We start from the raw sequence: 23612 nt of genomic DNA, 5'->3' as shown, positions 1-23612 counted from the left end.
CTACAGGATAGGGGGGGAAGGGGTAAGAGGGGCGGGGCCACTAACAGGGGCGGAGCCTAGAAGGGGTGGAGCTACAGTGTGGCAAAGCTAAAGTGGGGCAGACTTACTGAGTGTAATACTGAGCACTGTTCGTCCAGTACAACGAAACCAGAGGCAGATAGTTAAAAGGAACAAGAACTTTATAGAAACACATCTTACTGCTATGACTTACATTTTCCAAGACTGTACACCACGGATCCACACATTTTTCCCCCCAAAATATACTTTATTCATAAAAATCTGTAAAAAATACATTACAAAACAGTTCACAACAGGTGACATTCCAAAAAGTGCAAAGGAAATCAGTTTTCTTCGATACAGGAGTGAGTTAGATTAGATTAGAGATACAGCACTGAAACAGGCCCTTCGGCCCACCGAGTCTGTGCTGACCATCAACCACCCATTTATACTAATCCTACATTAATCCCATATTCCTACCAAACATCCCCACCTGTCCCTGTATTTCCCTACCACCTACCTATACTAGTGACAATTTATAATGGCCAATTTACCTACCAACCTGCAAGTCTTTTGGCTCGTGGGAGGAAACCGGAGTACCCAGAGAAAACCCACACAGACACAGGGAGAACTTGCAAACTCCACACAGGCAGTACCCAGAATCGAACCCGGGTCCCTGGAGCTGTGAGGCTGCGGCGCTAACCACTGCGCCACTGTGCCGCCCTTCAATACAGGAGTGAGTTGCCTCACAACCCTTCCATTCTATTTTACATGCCATGTACATTTTACAGCAAACCCATATTTGGTGTATACAGCCCGAGGGGTTTCCTATGGGTTCTGCCCCTAAGTTCACTTTGGTGGGAAGACCTTACACAGTGGTCTTTCCCCATTGAGCCTTTGCGGCAGCTGCCACGACGGATGCACGCACATTTTTTTTATTTCCAAAATATACTTTATTCATAAAAATCTGTAAAAAATACATCACAAAACAGTTCAAAACATCACCAAGTTAAACAATACAAAGAGTGCTATGGAGGTCAGTTTCCTTCAATACAGGAGTGAGTTGCCTCACAACCCTTCCATTTCATTTTACATGCCATGTACATTTTACAGCAAACAAATATTTTCTGGATACAGTTCGAGGGGTTTTCCATGAATCCAGCCCCTCAGTTCAGCTTGGTGGGGGGACCTTACACAGTAGTCTTTCCCCATTGAACATTTGCTGCAGCTGCTCCAAGCTTTAGCGCGTCCCTCAGCACGTAGTCCTGGACATTGGAATGTGCCAGTCTGCAACATTCGGTCGTGGACAACTCTTTGCGCTGGAGGACCAGCAAGTTGCGGGCAGACCAAAGGGCGTCTTTCACCGAATTGATAGTCCTCCAGCAGCAGTTAATGTTTATCTCGGTGTGCGTCCCTGGGAGCAGCCCGTAGAGCACAGACTCCTGTGTTACAGAGCTGCTTGGGATGAACCTCGACAAAAACCACTGCATCTATTTCCACACCTGCTTTGCAAAGACACATTCCAGAAGGAGGTGGGCAATCGTCTCTTCACCACCACAGCCACCTAGAGGGCATTGTGCGGAGGGGGGCTGAGACTCCAGGCATGCAGGAAGGATCTGACGGGGAGAGCTCTTCTCACCACTAGCCAAGCTACATCTTGGTCCTTGTTTGAAAGTCCTGGTGATGAGGCATTCCGCCAAATGACTTTGGCAGTCTGCTCGGGGAACCATCCGACAGGATCCACCATCTCCTTTTCCCGTAGGGCCTTGAGGACATTCCGTGCAGACCACTGCCTGATGGATTGGTGGTCATATGGTGTTTTTCCGCAGAAACTTTTCCACGAAGGATAGGTGGTATGGCACGGTCCAACTGGATGGCGCGTTCCGCGGCAATGTGGCCAGATCCATCCTTCGGAACACTGGGGACAGATAGAGCCTCAGCATGTAGTGACACTTGGAGTTTGCATACTGGGGATCTACGTACAGCTTGATGCAGCTGCACACGAAGGTGGTCATCAGGATGAGGGCGACGTTGGCTACATTTTTCCTGCCCTTATCCAGTGGTTTGAACATCGTGTCCCTGCAGACCTGGTCCACTTTGGATCTCCAGATGAAGCGGAAAATAGCTCGGGTGACCGCCACGGCGCAGGAGTGGGGTATGGGCCAGACCTGCGCCACATACAGCAACAACGTGAGCGCCTCGCACCTGATGACCAGGTTTTTACCTATAATGGAGAGACATTGCTGCTCCCACATGCTCAGCTTATGTTGTACCCTGGCTACTCGCTCCTTCCAGGTTTTGGTGCACGCCCCGGCCCTTCCATTTCTACATGCACAATTGTTGTGGCGATTTTACAAGTCTACCATATCAAGTCCACTTCTCCTTTGAAGGGGATTGAGGTTTTGCGTCCTATGAGTGGTCTCTCTGACTCTGCTTTGCAAAAATGGAATTGGTAGATGACTCAGGTTCATCATTCGGGTTGGCTTCTGGATTGGTGGATGAATGCAGCTTCTCTGGTCCATTAGATTTTGGACATGATTGATTCTCCTGGATAGGAGGTTGCTTTTGTGTGACTAATGCACATCTGTTCCGTCTCACCATCCCATGCTCTCTGGATAAGGTAGGACCTTGGATGTGGTGTCTGTTCAACCACTTCTCGATAATGATTTTGGTCTCGGATCCAAACTGGCTCTCCTGTTGTAGGTCTGGTAGTTTCTTGCCTTATGACTTTTGCCATAGTTCCACCTCTGATTGGAACAATCTCTATTCTTTCTCTCCCTCACTTTGTCCAAGTTATCAACTCGTACTTGTGGCATAAGTGTGTGTGTGTGTGTGAGAGTAGGTAGTTGGGTTTTCAGTCTTATTCCCATTAGGAGTTCATATGGCACTAGACCATTTTGGAGCGGAGTTGAATGATAGCTCAGAAGTGCAAGTTAGACATCATCGTTGTTTTTCAGTGATGCATTCCTCTTTCAGCTTCACCATTGGCTTGAGGGTATCTTGGTGAGCTGGTGGTATAAACATCTATACAACACTTTGAACTCTTTAAAGTACGAGTTGGCAAATTGCAGTCCTTGTCTGAGGTTACAGGTTCTGGGATTCCATGTGTTGCAAATATTTCCTTCAACGATGTAATAACTGCTTCAGAAATGTGACCCTGCAGTTGCTTGATTTATGTCCATCTTGAGTAATAGTCTACTACTATCAAGAACATTTTATCTCTGTGTTCGAAAAGGTCGATTCCAAGATGTTCCCATGGTCTTAATGGAAAGGAAGATGACATTAATGGTTCTCTTGTCTCTTGACAATGAATGGCATCTTGATATCATCTCTTCTAGCAATTTTGAGAGATCTGGCTACCAAACAGAATATCTTGCTCTGGCTCAACATTTTGTGATGCGAAAATGTCCTTGGTGAAATCTTTGTAGTATGTCTAGTCTCAGAACTCTTGGAATGACCAATCTCTCATCATAGATGAGTAAATCATCAACTACACTGAGATGTCCTCTCTGTTCATAGTACTGTCTGAGAATAGGATTGTGTGGCATGTATGCTGGCCATCCTTTAATGTAGTACTGTCTGCCTTGAGCACATTCTTCATCAGATTTCTGTGCATCTCTGATTTCGTTCAGTCGCTGTGTTGTTGCTGGTAGAGTTGTGGTTGTTGTCGATGCAAAGGTTTCTACTTTTTCAATAAGGGATACATCACCTTGTTCAGGTCTTGCCACTGGGATATGAGACAAAGCATTCACTGTAATCTGCTGCTTTCCCAGAATGTACTCTGTCTTTGCATCAAACCTATTCATCCTCAGTCTGAATCGTTATGCTCGTGGAGGTATTTTTGCTAACTCGTTTGAATTTAGAAAGTTCCCAATGGTTTGTGGTCTGTCTCTATCTTAAAGTGAAGACCAACAACATAATCTGCAAACTTCTCAGAAGCCCATGTAGTTGCTAATGTCCTTTCTCTATCACTGCATTTCTCTATTCAGCCTCTGTCAGTGAACAGGATGTGCTTTCCTTCCCACTGTATCTGAAACAGTACAGTTCCCAGTCCTGTAGAAGTTGCATCTGCAGCAATGATAGTGGTTAGCTCTGAGTTGTAGTGAGAAAACACAATTGGTGATATCAGCATTACTTTGATTTTCTCAAAAGATCTTTGTTGTGTTTCCTCCCAACACTATGTATTGTCACAACAATTGACGTAGTGGCTCATTGACTACAGCTAGGTTGGGCAAAATCTTTCCAACTTGGTTTACCATACCCATGAATCTCTGTAGCTCAGTCACATTCCTAGGAGCTGGAAACTCCTTGATTGCTCTTGTCTTCTGTGGATCAACTCTACATCATCCATCTATGTTCAAAGAACTCGACAATTGGCTGCAAGAACTCACATTTGTTATTGAGTGTAAGTCCTGCTTTCTCTAAGTGTTGCAGCACTGATTTCACTCTAGTGGCATGTTCTGTCAGAGTGGATTCATGGATCAGGACATCATCCATATGACACACAACTCCATCCAGTCCTTTTAGAATGTTTCACATTCTCTTCTGGGAAATTTCAGGTGCTGTGATACCAAAGGGTAGTCTTTTGAAACAAAACCTTCCTAATGGGGTATTGAAGGTTCTGAGGAACTTCGACTGTACATTGAGGGGTAGTTGCCAAAAACCACTATTTGCATCTAGCTTCATGAAGATTGAACTCTTCCCCAATTTAGCTAAGCTCTCGTCTATGGACGACATAGGATGGACTTTGCGTTCAACTGCTTTGTTCAGCTGTGTAAGATCAACGCAAGTTCTGATAGATCCATTTGGCTTTGGTACTGGGACCATTCCTGAGCACCAGTTTGTATGCTCTATCACAGGTGAAGTAATTCCTTGCTTCACCATAGAGTCAATTTCCTTCTTTACTTTGGACAAGAGTGGATGAGGAATGTTTCTGGGTGTAAACAGGCTGACTGGCTTTGTTTCCAGCTTCCAGGGTTTCCAGGGTTTATGGTATGCTGTCTTCAGCTTCCCTAGTCCTGTGAACAGCTGTGGGAATTTAGCTGTAAAGTTTCTGGGTTGATCTTCTCATCTTTCCAGTTCCTCTACTCTGCAAATCAGATGCAAGTCGGTAAAAGCTTTCCTGCTTAAAAGTGAACAATTCTGATTTTGAATCACATGCAGTGTTTCTGTGATTTCTTTTTCTGGATATTGGAGGGTTGCCTTCTGTTCTCCTATGACTTTGTGTTCTAGCCCTCCTGGCCCATATAATTTTTTGCCTAGTGGCTGAAGAACGCTCTTCTTGAACCACGGTTCAGCATCAGAAAGAACCAAAACTGCTGCTCCAGTGTCTAACTTAAAGTGCGTCTTGTTTCCCTCAACAGGGATCTCTGCACTCCAGCAACTTCCACTTGGTTCCTGAATCTGTCTCAGGAAAGGTGTCTCAACTTTGTGGATATCCTCTACTTCATAGATCTTACCACTTTTCAACGATTTTCCTTTATGTAAATTCTGTACTGCTTTTTGCTATGGCACACCACCTGGAAGTGGCCATCTTCCTGCATGAATAGCATTTGCTTCTTTGGCGGGATAGTTTTCCTGACTGTGTCTCTCTAGGCCACACCTACTGCAGTTAGCTCTGGCTGCCAATAGACACTACTCCTGTCTCCCTTGCTTTTTACTGCCATCTTTCCCTTTCTTATGCCTTGCATCGCAGATCGATTCTGTTTCTTGAATTCCACTTGTCTTTTCAGTTGGATTGCCTTTACTAAGGTTAGATCATCTCTTAACTGTGTTACGATCAGGTGAGGAGGGGTCGAAAGGCTCCCCTCATCCCTTTCCTTGTTTGACCGCAATAGGATTTATTCCTTTTTAAACAGTGGATGTGCTTACCAATTCAGTGAGTGTTTAACCCTTTATGTGCTATGATCATAAAAGAATCAATCGGACAGGTTTTCTTGAGTTTAACCAAGAAAGAGATTAGTTTATTGCACTTAAAATCAAAACCTGATCTATGTAAAATAATAAACTACTCTCCAGCTTTCACATACACAGGCACACAAGAATTGCACACACACACAAATGGGTTACAGAGTGATGAAGAATAGTTTGGTTGGATTAGAGTCCAGAACAAATAAAAATAATATGCTAAAATAAAAGCAAAATACTGCGGATGCTGGAAATCTGAAATAAAAACAAGAAATGCTGGAACCACTCAGCAGGTCTGGCAGCATGTGTGGAAAGAGAAGCAGAGTTAACATTTCGGGTCAGTGACCCTTCTTTGGAACTAATATGCAGTCTGTGCGGTCTGGTAATTCAAGTTGTCTTCTGGCTTAATTACTGGGTTCTGAAGTTCCCGTGTGGTAGATGTACACTTGCAGCTGGTCCAACTGGTTTACAGTTTTCTTGGAAACAGTGATGCAGGTGGCTTTCTGCCCCGGGGCTCTGTAGCAATGATAGACTTAGATGTTCCGCAGTCACAGACAGGGTTTGTAACTTGCAGTATTACCTGAAGAGAGACAGAGACAAACAGACACAGCCCACTGGGATCCTGCACTGATAAGCTCTCAAAGTTTGTTGGCTGTGTGCAACAGAAACTCCAAATTTTCATACAGACTGGGGAGACGGTCACATGATTTTCTCAATTTTGTTTTTACTTTAATGAGATCCAAGTCTAAGAATCCCAATCTCTCTCAGGTCTTATTGTTTCAATGTTTTTCCCCTGGAGGTTCATCTACACCAGTGTGAATGCTCCAAGACGGCTTTGAATGTCTTGCTAACGAGGGCAATCCAGATCATTCACTCAACTGTTCAAGCCATTGTTCTGGAAGAGAGCTATTTGGACATGCTTCCCCACTTCGATGCCTTGAAATGTGAGGTATTTCAATGCAAATTGTGATGGCTTTCTCCTCATCGATACCTTTTGTGACGAGAATATCCTCCGCACAGTCATCCGTCACATATAACAGCATACTGAGCTGCTCACTGCTCGGCTGTGCAGTGAGGCCTGATGCAGTGCGATACCTGGAAAATCTCTGATACCACTTTGGCTCTGCTTCAGCTTGATTTAGGGCTGTGTCTTACCGAAACTTTCCGTTAAAGGTAGGGACTTTTTCATCATTATTTGTCACCATGTAATATTCTGCATATTTTTAGTCTAGTACAGAATATCTAAAGAGCCGGATGGGTTAAAAGAAACAGGAGCTTTACTGAAACACGTCTTACTGCTATGGCTTCCGTCTTCCAAGACTGTACATAAGGGATCCACACACGGGGTGTTAGATCACTTCCTGTGATGAGGTATAGTTTAGTTTAGAGATACAGCACTGAAACAGGCCCTTCGGCCCACCGAGTCTGTGCCGACCATCAACCACCCATTTATACTAATCCTACACTAATTCCATATTCCTACCACATCCCCACTTGTCCCCTACATTTTTCCCTACCACCTACCTATACTAGGGGCAATTGCTAATGGCCAATTTACCTATCAACCTGCAAGTCTTTGGCATGTGGGAGGAAACCAGAGCACCCAGAGGAAACCCACGCAGACTCCACACAGGCAGTACCCGGAATTGAACCCGGGTCGCTGGAGCTGTGAGGCTGTGGTGCTAACCACTGCGCCACTGTGCCGCCCTTGTGCCGTATACTGTATGATTAGCTTAATAACCCAGTAACAACCCAATGTCCAGTATGCCACATTATACTACACAGTGGGGAGGAGCTACAGAGGGGTGGGGCTACAGAGGGCAGAGTCTGCATAAAGGGGTGGAGCTACACAGAGAGTTTTACTGAGAGGGGTAGAACTACACCAAGGGGAGGGGCGATGTTACAGATGATCCGATTTTAGGGGGACTGCAGATCAGCCTCATCCCATCTGAAGCTGCAACTTTCATGCTCTTTTTCTCTCCAGGTTGCACTAGCCCAGCTCTAACCTGGCTGGCCTCCATCCTTCACCCTCCATAAACATCAGTTCATCCTAAACTCTGCTGCCCCTGTCTTTCCTATGCTACCGCAAGTCTGGTTCTCCCATTGCACCCTAAGAAATAAAGGAACAAAAAATCACTGCTCCACTGCAAATGAAACAGAAGTTGACTTTTACAGACTATAGCATGTGTTACGACCGACCGCTCCAGTCAAAGCCCTCAATCAAAATACACGATTCTGATTGTGGTGGGAGAAACGCACTGTTAATTCAATCCTGTTCCTTCACAGATTGCCTAACATATCATTTTAAACTTTCCAAATTAAAGATAGACCCAGCCAAATTGTACCATTATTTAACCCCCCGAATGAGGCTAACCAAACCGGATGTCTTTAAATCAACAAATTAACTGTTTGATTAGAAAAATGAAACTCTTAAACACTACTAAGACATAACATTTAAAATAGAAAAAATTAGAGTCCTTGCAAATTTATAGTCCAATGTTGCTTGAAATCCTCACAGTCGTCCAATGGGGAAAAAAGGTTCTTCAACAGTAGAACAGTCCGTAGTCTAATTCCAGCAGTAAGCGATGCTTTCCCTCTCCAGTGATGAATTTCAACAATTAACGACCTGCAAACACTTTTTAAATGAATCAATCGGGCTTTAGAATTTTTGAGGGATCAAAGATTGTCATCGTCTAATGTCCCTTCCTTCATTTTAAAATATCAGAGATCCCTTTTTTGGCTTGACTTTTTTTTAGAATTCTGAGAGATAATAATAAATAAATAGAATAAATTCTCTTCCTTCAGTTGAAATTTGCTGAGAGCTCTTCTTTCAGATGCTAACACACAGCTGTCTGTCTGTGTCTCCGGTTAGAACAGACTATCTCAACTAAAAAGCCAGTTTAAAAGATAATTGCAACATTGTATATCCGGTCTTTGGTCCCTGAATGGCTGTTGCCAGGTAACCAGGATGCATTCTTTGAAGCTGATTGGTTCCCTCTACATATGCTTGTATCTAACAGCAACTAAAATGCACTTTCTCTAACACCTGAGACATGCTGGTTCTTAAAGCAGTATGGCTCCTTTGCTGTCTTAAAGGCACACCACATATTTCCCGGAGAAAACGAAACATGATCATGACACAAGGAAACAAAAAATGGCTAAACTGGAAGGGAAAAAACAATCTCAGAACCAAGGTTGAGGTGTAAGCCTTTAACTGTTTCCTGTGCCTTTGCACTCGCAAACCTTTCCTCCACTCCAAGTTTGTATTGAACACTTCGAGAAGAACAACTCCCAAATTCATACTTATAAGTGCTTTCCTCTCACTGCATGTACAATAAATGACCACTAGATGGGGCAGCTGCAGAATAGGAACAAGGAATGCTACTGAAGAAAATACTGGCTTACAATCAAATGGTATAGTTCTAATCCTTAACTGTTAAGTTGTCCCTACAGAAAAATGACTCAAAAAAAGGAATCTAAGCCAATCATTCTTAAAGTTACACTGGAATGCATATAATGCTGAATGGTTAGTCCTTACTTGAAGGCATTAAGAATTTGGCACAACACACTCTATACTGGCAACAAGACATTTATATTGTCATGCTAGGCCCCCATCTGCCAAGAATGAGGCACATTAATTTTGTCATGAACATTGATTTTAAACTGTTACTGCAGTTTAGAAAGGACTTGTTGAACAGATCAGCCGTGGCTGGAAAAGACATTTTCATATTAACAGATGGTGTTTGGAAGGACAAAGCAGCAATTCCCTGACATGCAACCCACAATGGACTTTTGATCACCAGACTTTGAAGGTGGGGGAGCTCGCATTCCAGGTTGACTGCTAAGGTGGCCAAATACACAAACGGACATGGTCAAACTAGCTAGTCACATGACTAACCTGCTGGGCAACCTGCATTTTTTTGAATTTGTACAAACAGTTTGGGCAGAAAGCTGGTTGCTCCTGGACTGAGAAGATCTCTGTCCTGTCTGCTCCCATCTCTTTCTCACAAGCCTCTGAATCTACTGAAGACACATGAACCCCAAGAGAGAAAAGTCTCCTACAGCGAACAAGGTTTAAGAAGAATACTGGGTCCCAATGAAAAGCAAGATCTATCTACAATCAAGGACTCTACAGTGAGCTCGAAGAACCATAAGAACAACTCTTCAGATATTGCCTCAAACCTTTCCACTTTATTTTTCTTCTGCTCTTTTCTGTCTCTGTTTGCATGTGTGTATCGCGTATGCACGCTGACGTGGGGCGCGGCATGTATCCATAGGCGTTAACTGAATTAGAGTTTAAGTTTAATGAATTTCAACTTCTTTAAACCTAAGAAAGCCTGTTTTTGCTGGTTTCTTTGCCTTATAATTGGAAAGCAGTGAACAAGGATTCACCAAGGGGGAGCTAAAAACACAGTGTGTTTAAAATTAAACCCTGTTAAAATAAGACCAGGTGAAGGCTGAGAGGGAACACTGGACCTCTTTGTCACCTGGTCATAACAATATAAACACATAAAACAGCATTTTATGAACGTTAAATTACAAACTTAATAATGATAAGTATGACAGTTAAAGATTTACAGTATTGTATTGGGAAGCTGCAGGTACCTGCTGCTTATGAACAGTTTTACATGATTATACTGGTAGATCTGTAGGTGTCATCATCTTAACACAGTATGGCAGACATCTCAATCAAAGCACTGCGATAACTTAGCATACAAGACTGCAAATGTAACTGTACAACAACAAAGCATACAACATTCCGAATCTGATAATAGATTCAACATTGGATAGAATAATGCAATAAGAATTCTGGATCTGTGTCTGTTTTGGTGCTGATTAAATTGTTTCTATTCTGTTTACCTTTGCTACAGTATTACAAAATGAAATTACTGTCTATTCATTCTAAATTGCAAATTTTCTTAATTAGTTTTGAAAAAATATCTGTTTAATTAAGGCAGGAAAAATGAATTTCCTCCTTTTGAACTATCTGAAGTTTATTCTTATGAATGAGAGCGGCTTTAGTGTCAAGACATCCAGGAGGGAAAGTGAAACTGATCTGTTTGACTATATTTGTCTTTCATTTTTAACCCCTGCTTGTTACCAAGAGTTTAAGCTTAATATTACATAATTAATTCCAATGATAGAACACCAAGTTAAGTAATGTTAAAAAAGCAGGATCTGGCAGAAATATCCCAACCCCCTCCTACCAACACAGCCTGGATGCTCACATTATTCATAGCAGATAGGGAGGACAATATTCCCAGCCATGTAATATAAAGTGATTATATTTTATTTCATATTCTCACTTCACCACTTGGGCAGTAAAGTAGCAGAGCTATTGCCAGCTGGTTATAGAACTCTCCAGATTTTATTTCCATTGATTTCAATGCAAATGAATATTGGGTGTGTTGTTTAGTGAATGGGTGAGTGGCTCCAGTACTTTACTGTCCTAGCAGTGAAAGTAAAAATTACCCTCAGTATCTGAGCTAATTCCCAATAATTAGCTGTTGACTTCTACTAAATCAATTGCAATAATAATTCTTTGATGTAGACATTGCTTATCCCCAACATGGAATCCACTGGGCATCACTGACTATGATCCCAACTACTAGGAGAGTTGAAGTAATTGTACCCGAAATAAAAGGAAAGAAATAAAGGACTTAGAAACATAGCAACAAGAGAAGGCCGTTCAGCCCATTTAATGAGGTAAAGACTGATCTGTGACTTAACTCCATCCAGCTGTCTTGGCGCCACATCCTTTTATACCCTTGTCTAACAAAAATATATCAGTCTCAGATTTAAAATTATTAATTGAGCTGGCATCTACTACATATTGTGGGAGAGAGTTTTACACGTCAACCACACTTTCGACGAAAAAGTGATTTCTCTTTTGAATGGCTTGGCTTTGATTTTAAAATTATGTGGCCCTGTGTTAGACTTTCCCGCCAGTAGAAATAGTTTCGCTCCATCTACCCTATCAATTCCTTTCAAAATCCTAAAAACCTCAATCAAATCAGCCTTTAATCTTCTATATTCCAAGGAGTACAAGACTAGTTTATATAATCTCTCCTCATAATCCACCCTCAGAGCCCTGGTAACATTCTAGGGAATCTGCACTGCACTCCTTCCAAGGACAATATATCCTAAGGTGCAGTGCCCAAAACTGTACGAAGTACTCCAAATGTGGTATAACTAGATCTTTGTATAGTTATAGCAAAACTTCCTCTCCAACATATGCTATCCTTTTAGCTATTATCCTTTTTGATTACTTTGTGTACCTGACTGCTACATTCTAGCAAACCGTGTACTTGGTCCCCTAAATCTCTTTGAATCTCCACTTTCACCATTTAAATAATACTTGTCTATAATACTTACAATATATCCATTCTTTATGTTATTGTCAAACTTGGATACATGGCTGTCTGCTGCTGTTATCAAAATCATTAATAAAATTAATTGAATTGTTGAAGCCCAAACATAGATCATTGTCGGACACCACTAACCACTTCCATTCCATTCGAGTACATCACCATTATCCATACTCTCTGTCTTCTACCACCTAACCAATCTCCTAACCAGGTCAATATTTTGACTTCAATTCCATGAGTTTTAATTTTAGCTAACAATCTCTTATGTGGAACCTTATCAAATGCCTTCTGGAAGTTACAGATATGAAAGGTGGTTAAAAGAAATTGTGTGATCAGGAATTTGACTCACACCATGAAAGGATAAGCTCCCAGAGTGAAATAGCAGTACTGACCACTGAGAAAGGCTTCAGGGGAGGAAGGTGAGCCAAGATGAAAATGATTGCTCCATGGAAAGTAAAGTCATCCACTGTAGGCTCCATGCAGTTCTGTTCAAGAAAGTAAGAACAGATAAAGGAAGAGTACAACAAGATCAGCTGTTGTATTGTGCAATGTTGTGAGCATACTCATTATGTGATGATGTCACTAAACATGTGATCTGGCCATTTGGTGTCAATCTTTCTTTACAAGCTCCTCCCAATATAAAACAGATTTTGCTGACAAAATGGGATTAATGGGAGCAGAGGCTGTGATGAGCAAATTAAGCTAGAGACCTACTTGCTAGCATGGTGAAGATTTTTGACTAGGTTGACTGTGTTGAGCCTCATTGTTTCTGAAAACATGGGATTGCACTCAGTTAAATAGATGCTGCCAGGTTCTAGCATCCATCTGATTCAACTAGCGACTTCACTGGCTTTGGTGTGTTTGTTCTGATTAGGCTGACTTAGCTTCTGTATCACTGTTGCAGACAGCCACAGTAAGGGATTTACTGGGTCAAAATGGCTGCACCCACATGATACATCGGAAGGCTAGGAATGCATAATAGAGCTCAAGAATTGAGAAACATTCAGTTCTTACATTGAAAGAATGGACATATTCTTCAGAGTTAATAATATATTAGAATCTGAGGATGAAAGTGAAGAGGCCCAGACTCAGAATAAGGCAATTCTTCAGCACAAGAAAACAATTTTGCTAATGGAGATTGGCCTGGAAGTGTATGGCATGCTAACTAACCTTCTTGCTCCCAGCAAAGCAAAAGATGTGCCATTCAAAATAATTATCACCAAGTTGGAGGAACATTTTAATCCTAAACCACTAGAGACAGTGGAAAGTTATAAATTTGGAAACAGAAACCAGAGAAGTAGCGAAACAGTTGGTGAGTACATTGTGGGCACCGAAGAATTTACCACGACATTACAACTTTGATACATTCTTAGATCATTCATTATGAGACAGATTCATGTGTGGATCGGTGGATGAAAGAATCCAGGTAAGGTTATTAAACACACAAAATCTTACTTTTGAGCTAGCATGTAAGATTGCTTCTATCATGGAGCTGCCATCAAAGAATGCTCAGGAATGTTGTCCTATGCAAGTAAATAGTACAGGTTCTTTCCACTGTCAGAAGGCTTATGCCAAGTCCAAAGTGGGGAGACCTGATCAGAAGAGTGCAGTGGATTAAAGTTTAGTGACTTGTTATCGCTAATGTTAATGGTAACCACATGGCACAGGCATATCAGTACAGAAATATCAAATGTTTTAATTGCCAAAAGATAGGCCAAATTGCAACTGCTTGGCCGAGCAAAGGCCAAAGCAGGAAAGAGAACTTTTTCTAGTAATAATGGAAAGAAGTGACATAACAAGGGTGGCATTCCCAATCTTGAAGTAAGAGGAGCTAGCGTTATACAGCATTTATGCCAAGAGCAATCACTCAAATGACGGAGACTTTTGTACAAAGGTGTTGGTAGATCAATAGTACATCAAAATGCACATTGATACGACTACAAATTGCTCCATTATGAGTAGAGACACGTACAAGAGCAAATTCAGTGACGTACCTCTAAATGAGAGCACAGTTCAGTTAAAAACCTACTCTGGTGAGGTGTTGGAAATGTGTGGACAACTGGACTGCAGTGTCCAATATAAGGGCAAGTCCCTCAAGTTAGCCATTATTATAGCAAGATATGTCAACAAACCAATGTTAATGGGCAAAGACTGGCTTCGTAAGCTGAAGTTAGATTGGAAGCATGTTTTCCAAGTTGTGACAACTAGGAAGCTTGATCAGCTATTGAATACTTACAGAAACATTTTCAAGGATAGCTATGAAAGTATAATGAGTGTGAAAGCACATATCTGAATTAGAGCCGCTGCAAAACCAGTATATTGCAAGGCTAGGCTGGTTCTTTATGTTCTCAAAACCCAGGTTGAAGAGGAACTAAAGAAAGTAAAGAGAAATGGTGAAAATTGACTACAGTGATTGGGCAACCCCAATTGTAGTGGTACCCAAGTCAAACTAAACTGTAAGACTATGCAAGGACTACAAAGTCACAATCAGCCAGGCAGTGGATGATGAGCAATGTCCACTACTGACCTCTCAAGATTTGTATGTGGAGTTGGCAGGATCCAAGCTATTCACGAAGTTGGATTTGTCCTATGCTTATGCACAGCTCAATATGAATCGAGTCAACAGTATCTCACGATAAACACACACATGGAATTATACTGCAACATGAAGCTGCCCTATGGTGTGAAGTCTTCTCCAAAAATCTTCCAAGCTATAATGGATAAGATTTTGCAAGGAGTGCCACATTGCTTGTGTAATCAGGATGATGTGTTGATCATGACCTCAACAGAGTAAGAGAATCTTTAAGTGTTGCATGAAGTGTTAAAAAGGCTCAATGATCACAATGTGAAGTTCAAAAGGAACAAGTGTGTTTTCGTGCAGTCTGAGGTACCTTGGCTTGAAAATCAATGAAAAAGGACTACAGCCAGTGAAAGAGAAGATAGAGGCTATAGTCAATGCACAAAGCCAAAAGATGTGTCTGAGCTTAGGTCTTTTCTAGGCATAGTCCAATACTACCCACAATTTCTGTCTGAACTTGCAATGTTGTTAGCTCCACTACATGAGTTGTTGAAGAAATATGTGAAATGGGAATGGTCCAAAGCACAACAAGATGCTTATGATGTGCATAAGAGAAGCTTGACCAGTGATGCACTACTCGTTCATTACGACACACAGTGACCTAAATAATGACCTAAAGCTAGCATGTGATGCTTCAAACTATGGAGTTGGAGGAGTGATCAGTCGTGTCATGGATGATGGCCAAGAGAAGCTCATAGCATTTGCATCAAGTATCCTGATCAAGAGTGAACACAACTACATGCAAATATGAAAGAAAGTACTTGCAATCATCTTTGGAATCAAGAAGCTTCACCAGTTCTTGTTGAGTAGAAATTTTATGTTAGTTATAGACCATAAACCCCCTAGTAGCTTTTCTGGGCCCAAAGTCTGCAGTACCAACAATGGCAGCATCAAGGATGCAGCAATGGGCTGTACTTCTCTCACAGAATGACTACAGCATTGAATATCGATGTTCAAAGGAGAATGCAATAGTTGACGCTTTGTTGTGTTTGCTGCCTGAAGACTCAAAAGTAGGCTATGAAGGTGCAATCTTCACAATAGGAGTTGTGGATGAGGACTTTTCAATTACTACAACTGAAATTGAAGCTGAAACACAGAAAGACCCAGTGATTGGGCAGAGTTTGACCAGTGTACAGACGAGGAACTGAAATCATTCCACAATCGACATAAAAAATTGCCATATAAGCAGGGATGTATTAAATGGGGTCACAGAGTTGTAGTACCTAGGTCTTTAAGAGACAACATTCTGGCAGAACTTCATACTGAACACACGATTATAGTAAGCATGAAATTCATAGCCAGAAGTTTTGTTTATTGACCTGATTTAAATGATGATCGAGAATCATTGGTTAGCAAATGTACAATTTGTCAAAACTGCAGGAATAAGCCGCCAAAAGCTCTTTTAAAATCATGGTCATGGGCAATTCATCCATTTCAAACAGTCCATGCAGACTTTTGTACAAAGAAAAGTGACAATTTCTTGATGTTCATTGACAGTCACGCTAAGTGAATCAAAGTCAAGCATATAGAATCACCAATGCTGAAAGGGCGATAGATGAATTACGGCCCATTTTTGCTTGTCATGGTTTACCGAAGAGTTTGTCTCAGATAACGGCCCTCAATTTTATTCTGCTCTGTTTCAAAATTTCATAAAGTAAAATGATATCAAACATAACAAACTGGGGGAGGCGGTGGCATAGTGGTATTGTCACTGGACTAGTAACCCAGAGACCCAGGGTATTGCTTTGGGGACATGGTGGAATTTGAATTCAATTAATAAATCTGGAATTAAAAAGCTAGTCTAATGATGGCCATGAAACCATTGTCAATTGTTGTAAAAACCCATCTGGTTCACTAATGTCCTTTAGGGAAGGAAATCTACTGTCCTTACCTGGTCTGGCCTACATGTGACTCCAGACCCCATGAAGTCTCATGGCATCAGGTCAAACATGGGCAAGGAAACCACCTGCTGATTACCACCTACTGCCCTCCCTCAGCTGATGACTCAGTACTCCTCCATGTTGAACAGCACTTGGAGGAAGCACTGAGGGTGGCAAGGGCACAGAATGTACTCTGGGTGGGGGACTTCAATGTCTATCACCAAGAGTGGCTCAGTAAGCACTACAACTGGCCGAGTCCTAAAGGACATAGCTGCTAAACTGGGTATGCGGCAGGTGGTGAGGGAACCAACAAGAGGAAAAAACATACTTGACCTCGTCCTCACCAATCTGCCTGCTGCAGATGCATCTGTCCATGACAGTATTGGTAGAAGTGATCACCATACAGTCCTTGTGGAGACAAAATCCCGTCTTCACATTGAGGATACCCTCCATCGTGCTGTGTGGCACTACCACCATGCTAAATGGGATAGATTTTGAACAGATCCAGCAATGCAAAACTGGGCATCCATGAGGTGCTGTGGGCCATTAGCAACAGCAGAATTGTACTCAACCACAATCTGAAACCTCATGGCCCGGCATATCCCCCACTCTACCATTATCATCAAGCCATGACCAACCCTGGTTCAGTGAAGAGTGCAGGAGGGAATGCCAGGAGCAGCACCAGGTATCAACCTGGTGAAGCTACAACACAGGACTATCTGCGTGCCAAACTGTGTAAGCAACATGCAATAGGCAGAGCTAAGCGATCCCATAACCAATGGATCAGCTCTAAGCTCTGCAGTCCTGCCACATCCAGCCGTGAATGGTGGTGGACAATTAAACAACTAACTGGAGGAGGTGGCTCCATAAATATCCCCATCCTCATTGATGGGGAAGCCCAGCACATCAGTGCAAAAGATAAGGCTGAAGCACTTGCAACAATCTTCAGCCAGAAGTGCCGAGTTGATGATCCATCTCAGCCTCCTCCTGAAGTCCCCAGCATCACAGATGTCAGTCTTCAGCCAATTCAATTCACTCCGCGTGATATCAAGAAACGACTGAAGGCACTGGATACTGCAAAAGCTATGGGCTCTGTCAATATTCCGGCGATAGTACTGACGACCTGTGCTCCAGAACTTGCCGCTCCCCTAGCCAAGCTGTTCCATTACAGCTACAACAGTGGCATCTACCCTGCAATGTGGAAAATTGCCCAGGTATGTCCGGTACATAAAAAGCAGGACAAATCCAACCCAGCCAATTACCGCCCCAGCAGCCTACGCTCAATCATCAGTAAAGTGATGGAAGGTGTCATCAACAGTGCTGTCAAGTGGCACTTGCTTAGCAATAGCCTGCTCAGTGACACTCAGTTTGGGTTCCGCCAGGACCACTCAGTTCCTGACCTCATTACAGCCTTGGACAAAAGAGCTGAACTCAAGAGGTGGGGTGAGAGTGACTGCTTTTGACATCAAGGCAGCATTTGACCGAATATAGCATCAAGGAGCCTGAGCAAAACTCAAGTCAATGGGAATCAGGGGAAAAACTCTTCGCTGGCTGGAGTCATACCTAGCGCAAAAGATGGTTGTGGTTGTTGGAGGTCAATCATCTGAGCTCCAGGATATCACTGCAGGAGTTCCTCAGGCTAGTGTCCTAGACCCAACCATCTTCAGCTGCTTCATCAATGACCTTCCTTCAATCAAAAGGTCCGAAGTGAGGATGTTTGCTGATGATTGTACAATCAGCACCATTCACAACTCCTTAGATACTGAAGCAGTACCTGTAGAAATGCAGCAAAACCTGGACAATATTCAGGCTTTGGCTGATAAGTGGCAAGTAACATTCATGCCACACAAGTGCTAGGCAATAACCATCTCCAACAAGAGAGAATCTAACCATCTCCTCTTGACATTCAATGGCATTACCATCGCTGAAACCCCCATCATCAACATCCTAGGGGCTACCATTGACCAGAAACTGAACTGGAGTAGCCATATAAATACCGTGGCTACAAGAGCAGGTCAGAGGCTACGAATCCTGCGGCAAGTAACTCACCTCCTGACTCCCCCAAAGCCTGTCCACCATCTACAAGGCACAAGTCAGGAGTGTGATGGAATACTCTCCACTTGCCTGGATGGGTGCAGCTCCAACAACACTCAAGAAGCTCAACACCATCCAGGACAAAGCAGCCCGCTTGATTGGTACCCCATTAACAAACATTCACTCCCTCCATCACTGACGCATAGTGGCAGCAGTGTGTACCATCTACAAGATGCACTGCAGCAATGCACCAAGGTTCCTCAGACAGCACCTTCCAAACCCGCGACCTCTACCAACTAGAAGGACAAGGGCAGCAAATGCATGGAAACACCACCACCTGCAAGTTCCCCTCCAAGTCACACACCATCCTGACTTGGAACTATTTCACCGTTCCTTCACTGTTGCTGGGTCAAAATCCTGGAACTCCCTTCCTAACAGCACTATGGGTCTACCTACCCCAAATGGACTGCAGCGGTTCAAGAAGGCAGCTCACCACCACCTTCTCAAGGGCAATTAGGGATGGGCAATAAATGCTGGCCTGGCCAGCGACGCCCACATCCCATGAATGAATAAAAAAATAAATAACGTCACCCCTCTATATCATCTGGCATCAAATGAAGCAGAAGCAAGATCTGTGAGAATAGTCCAGGAAGCACTCAAGAAGCAAGTGCTGCATGGATGTTGAAGTTTCAGCATGAAACAAAGATTAGCTAATTTTCTACTGAAGTATAGAACGACTCCACACTCAGTTACAGGCTATACACCTGCTGAGCTCTTAATTAATCAGAGATTAAGAACACGTTTAAGTTTAGTTCTCCTAAATTTGACTGCTAAAGTTGAATGAAAACAGTTCAATCCGAAATGTCAGTATGACACAAACAAAAGGGAACGTAATTTCAGGAGAAATGATCATGTTTGTGTACTGAGCCCCCCTCACAAGTCACACAAGCGGGACAAGGGAAACTTCGTAGAAGTTTGTGGTACTAGGAGATATTTAGTTGAAATTGGTAGAAAAGTGAGAAGTGTGTACATAGATCATATGATTCCATCGAGGGATGATCTAAAACTTGAGCATGACCTACCTGATTGTGAGTTTTTGCCAGAGAGTGAACCAGTTCAGCCTTCGGAATCTGAAGTTCCAGTTTCAGGAAAATGTAACATGATCTTCTGTAAGTCCTGAACTAAAACCAGACAATCTTATACCTGACTCTACACCAAAACCTGTGAGAAGATCATGAAGACTTTGTAAACCAGTTGTTAGACTTGATTTTGCCAAGAATGCATCTTCTCAAAGACTTGTTTGTTTTTGAAGTTGTACAGTTAGTGTACCTGTAAACAGTTTATTAATTTATTTTTAAAGGGGGATGCCGTGTAATGCATTCCTATGTTTCTATAATGCCCAGTGTGTGATGATGTCATTAAAAATGTGATCTGGCCATCTTGCTGTCAGTCTTCCTTTACAAGTTCCTCCCAATATATAACATACTGATTTGCTGCCCCAAAGTAACTTTTTTAATGCATTTGAGTACAGTGTTTACTCATGCCCATGGCTAGTACTCGCTCTCTCTCCCTCTCTCTCATTATTAGCAACAGTTAAATTTATCTGGGATGACCTTTCTTCAGGGCCTTCTTTTCTCTGTTGTTGAATGTCTCCTTCCCTAATGATTCATTCTACAAATTCTGCAGCTTCAATGGACACCACCATATTTCATTGCAAACATAGGTAGTGGGTAAAAATGTCACCACCAGCTGAAATCTCATAACTTTTTAACAACCAATGAAAACTGAGGTTAGTAAATATTGACCAGGTTGCAATAAAATGTGACAAAGCGGGTGTTTTTTTGCACCCAGCATGCAGTTCACAAAATATCACAGCACATGGACATACCATTGTCTGCCCACCTCTGACAAAAGTCAGTTATCAAAAATATGCAGCATTAAGCCATGTTTGATACTTGTGCAAGTTTATGATCATGCATATGAAACACAACTTGATATTATTGACCCAGTATGATCCAGTAGCTCAAGTAGTTGAGTAATTAACTACAGAGCCAGAGGCAATTTTTCAAGTCCTTGCTTGTCCGTAACTCTTATTTCCTGGCCTTAGATGAGTGATTTTTGTTAATTCTTGGCCAGGCCTCAAGAATAGAATGTCATGCATGCGCAAAGTAAACCTACTACAAATCAGCCTGCTATACTTGAATCAGTCTTCATATTTGTTGATGGAAAAGTGGCATTCACAGTGACTGCTGAGATGTCTTGTCTCCCTCTCGTATCCTTAGAGGTAGAGAAGAATGTGTACTGATGAACGCTACTGGTAACAGTCACACTGAATAATAAACCAAACACTGGAAATGTACCAATTTGAGTTAAACTGTGCACCTAAATATTCTTCACTTATTATAATTTCAAATTCCAATTAGCCTGCACCTTCAAAAAAAAATGCCACTCGTGCAGATAATGGAATGAAACAGGTACAGAACTTACAGTAACAGATTTCAGAAATAAGCAGGAACTTGCACACATCCAGTTCAAAGCCAGCAAAAAATTAATTATTTGCTAAAAAAGTGTATTTCCCCTTAACCATGCAAACTTATATGTCATTTAAAAAGCTATCCGCTACCAGATCTAATCTGCATGGATGATCATAGAAGAATTTTAAGTTGCAGGATGAGATCATTTCAACAATTGTTCTCATCTTTAGCTGCCCTACAGCTTCTTTCCTTTTCATCTAATTTTCACTTTTTAGATTGCTTCAGAGGTGCATCATTTCCTGGGTGAAAGAACTGGCCAGAACCCTGTACCAAAACCTTTGCTACTGCCTCTTATGGAAACAGGAGGAGATGCACTTGACCTCTGCAGAGACATATGGCTGACTGTACAGTTGAGAGCTGAACCACCAAGATGGTTCAGTACTCTGCCTGCTGCAATTGAGTGGACAGCTTGATCAAAATTGCTGGCTGAGTACCACTGCAAATCCAAATTATCCCTCATATTTCAGGATTCTGTTAACAGTGGATGTGTTCCAGAAGACACATGCGCAGTGGCGCAGTGGTTAGCACCGCAGCCTCACAGCTCCAGGGACCTGGGTTCAATTCTGGGTGCTGCCTGTGTGGAGTTTGCAAGTTCTCCCTGTGTCTGCGTGGGTTTCCTCCGGGTGCTCCGGTTTCCTCCCACATGCCAAAGACTTGCAGGTTGATAGGTTAATTGGCCATTATAAATTGCCCCTAGTATAGGTAGGTGGTAGGGACAGGTGGGGATGTGGTAGGAATATGGGATTAGTGTCTTTTGTAACAGTGGATGTGTTCCAGAAGACACATGCGCAGTGGCGCAGTGGTTAGCACCGCAGCCTCACAGCTCCAGGGACCCGGGTTCAATTCTGGGTGCTGCCTGTGTGGAGTTTGCAAGTTCTCCCTGTGTCTGCGTGGGTTTCCTCCGGGTGCTCCGGTTTCCTCCCACATGCCAAAGACTTGCAGGTTGATAGGTTAATTGGCCATTATAAATTGCCCCTAGTATAGGTAGGTGGTAGGGAAATATAGGGACAGGTGGGGATGTGGTAGGAATATGGGATTAGTGTAGGATTAGTATAAATGGGTGGTTGATGGTCGGCGCAGACTCGGTGGGCCAAAGGGCCTGTTTCAGTGCTGTATCTCTAAACTAAACTAAAGACTAAAGAGTGACCAATGCAATACCCATTTCCAAAAAGGAAGACTGAGTTAACCTAGGTAATTAGCTTAATATATATGGTAGGGAAAATTTTGGAATCTTTAATTAAAAGTGAAATTATTAAGTATCTAGGTGAAGAGACAATAATTAGAAGTAGCCGATGTAGATTTCTGAAAGGAAGGTAATGCCAACCCATTTAATTAGAAATATACTGGTTACTTTTATGCTAAAAATGTTAATTAATGACAGTAATAATTGACTACAGGTTAGTTGATTGCCCGATCAAGGCACAGAACTTTTCAGGTGTCCTAGCATGAGAAGACAACAGCCTGAAAAAGCTCAGAAGGTGAGCAGACCTTGTTTTTTGCCTGATTCAAAACTATACCATATACATACGATATGCTAATGGTCCAAAACCTCCTCGAAAAATAGTAGTGTGCTAATGTTGCATGCTGTTATTAATGTACAAGTTGACCAGCAAGTTCAGGGGATGAAGAGATATGCCATGAGTTGTGAGCCTCCAGAACTTGCTGGTCGATTTATGCTAATGTGCCATTTGCATCACACAAGTGCCATCCCGCCTTTAGCCTTCATGTTATTTTTAAGAACTTGCTGGATTTGCATGTTAATTATCTACTAAACTCACTGTAGAAAGTAAGGGTTCATAATTAATAACATATGTACCCTTGCTATGAAGTGATAATTATTTGCTTGGTAGTACAGAACTTGAGTATTACTGAAAAAAGAGACCTGCTGGTGAAACTTTTCATCATGCACCCTTTTCTCATGCAGTATAAATTGTTGCTCCCTTTGAAATTTGGCATTCTTGTGTCTGTCCTGATGAGTGCAAGATGAAAAGCTTCAACAACATGTCTTTTTTTCAGCAACACTGAAGTGATAATTCTTGATGCATTGCCAATAAAGCTCTGTCACCCAGAAAGAGAACAATTTAAACTACTGAGTCTCTTTCCTGCATGTAGCAAATTGTCGTTAGAGATTTTTAAAATTTCAAATTTTGCTATTTTTCCTTTCCATCTCTTTTTTTCTCTGCCCTGCATTCTAATCTTTCTCTCCATCTCTTTGGGCTGAATTTTAAATGACCAGGATTGGCAGGTGTTGATGTGTGCAGGAGGTTAAGAAGCAAAAAATGCTGGCATGTTGGGAAGCTGCAGGAACCCACTA

This window comes from Heterodontus francisci, chromosome 20 (genome assembly GCF_036365525.1).
Source record: "Heterodontus francisci isolate sHetFra1 chromosome 20, sHetFra1.hap1, whole genome shotgun sequence".
Taxonomy (NCBI): domain Eukaryota; kingdom Metazoa; phylum Chordata; class Chondrichthyes; order Heterodontiformes; family Heterodontidae; genus Heterodontus; species Heterodontus francisci.
Note: the sequence above shows the minus strand (reverse complement) of the source record.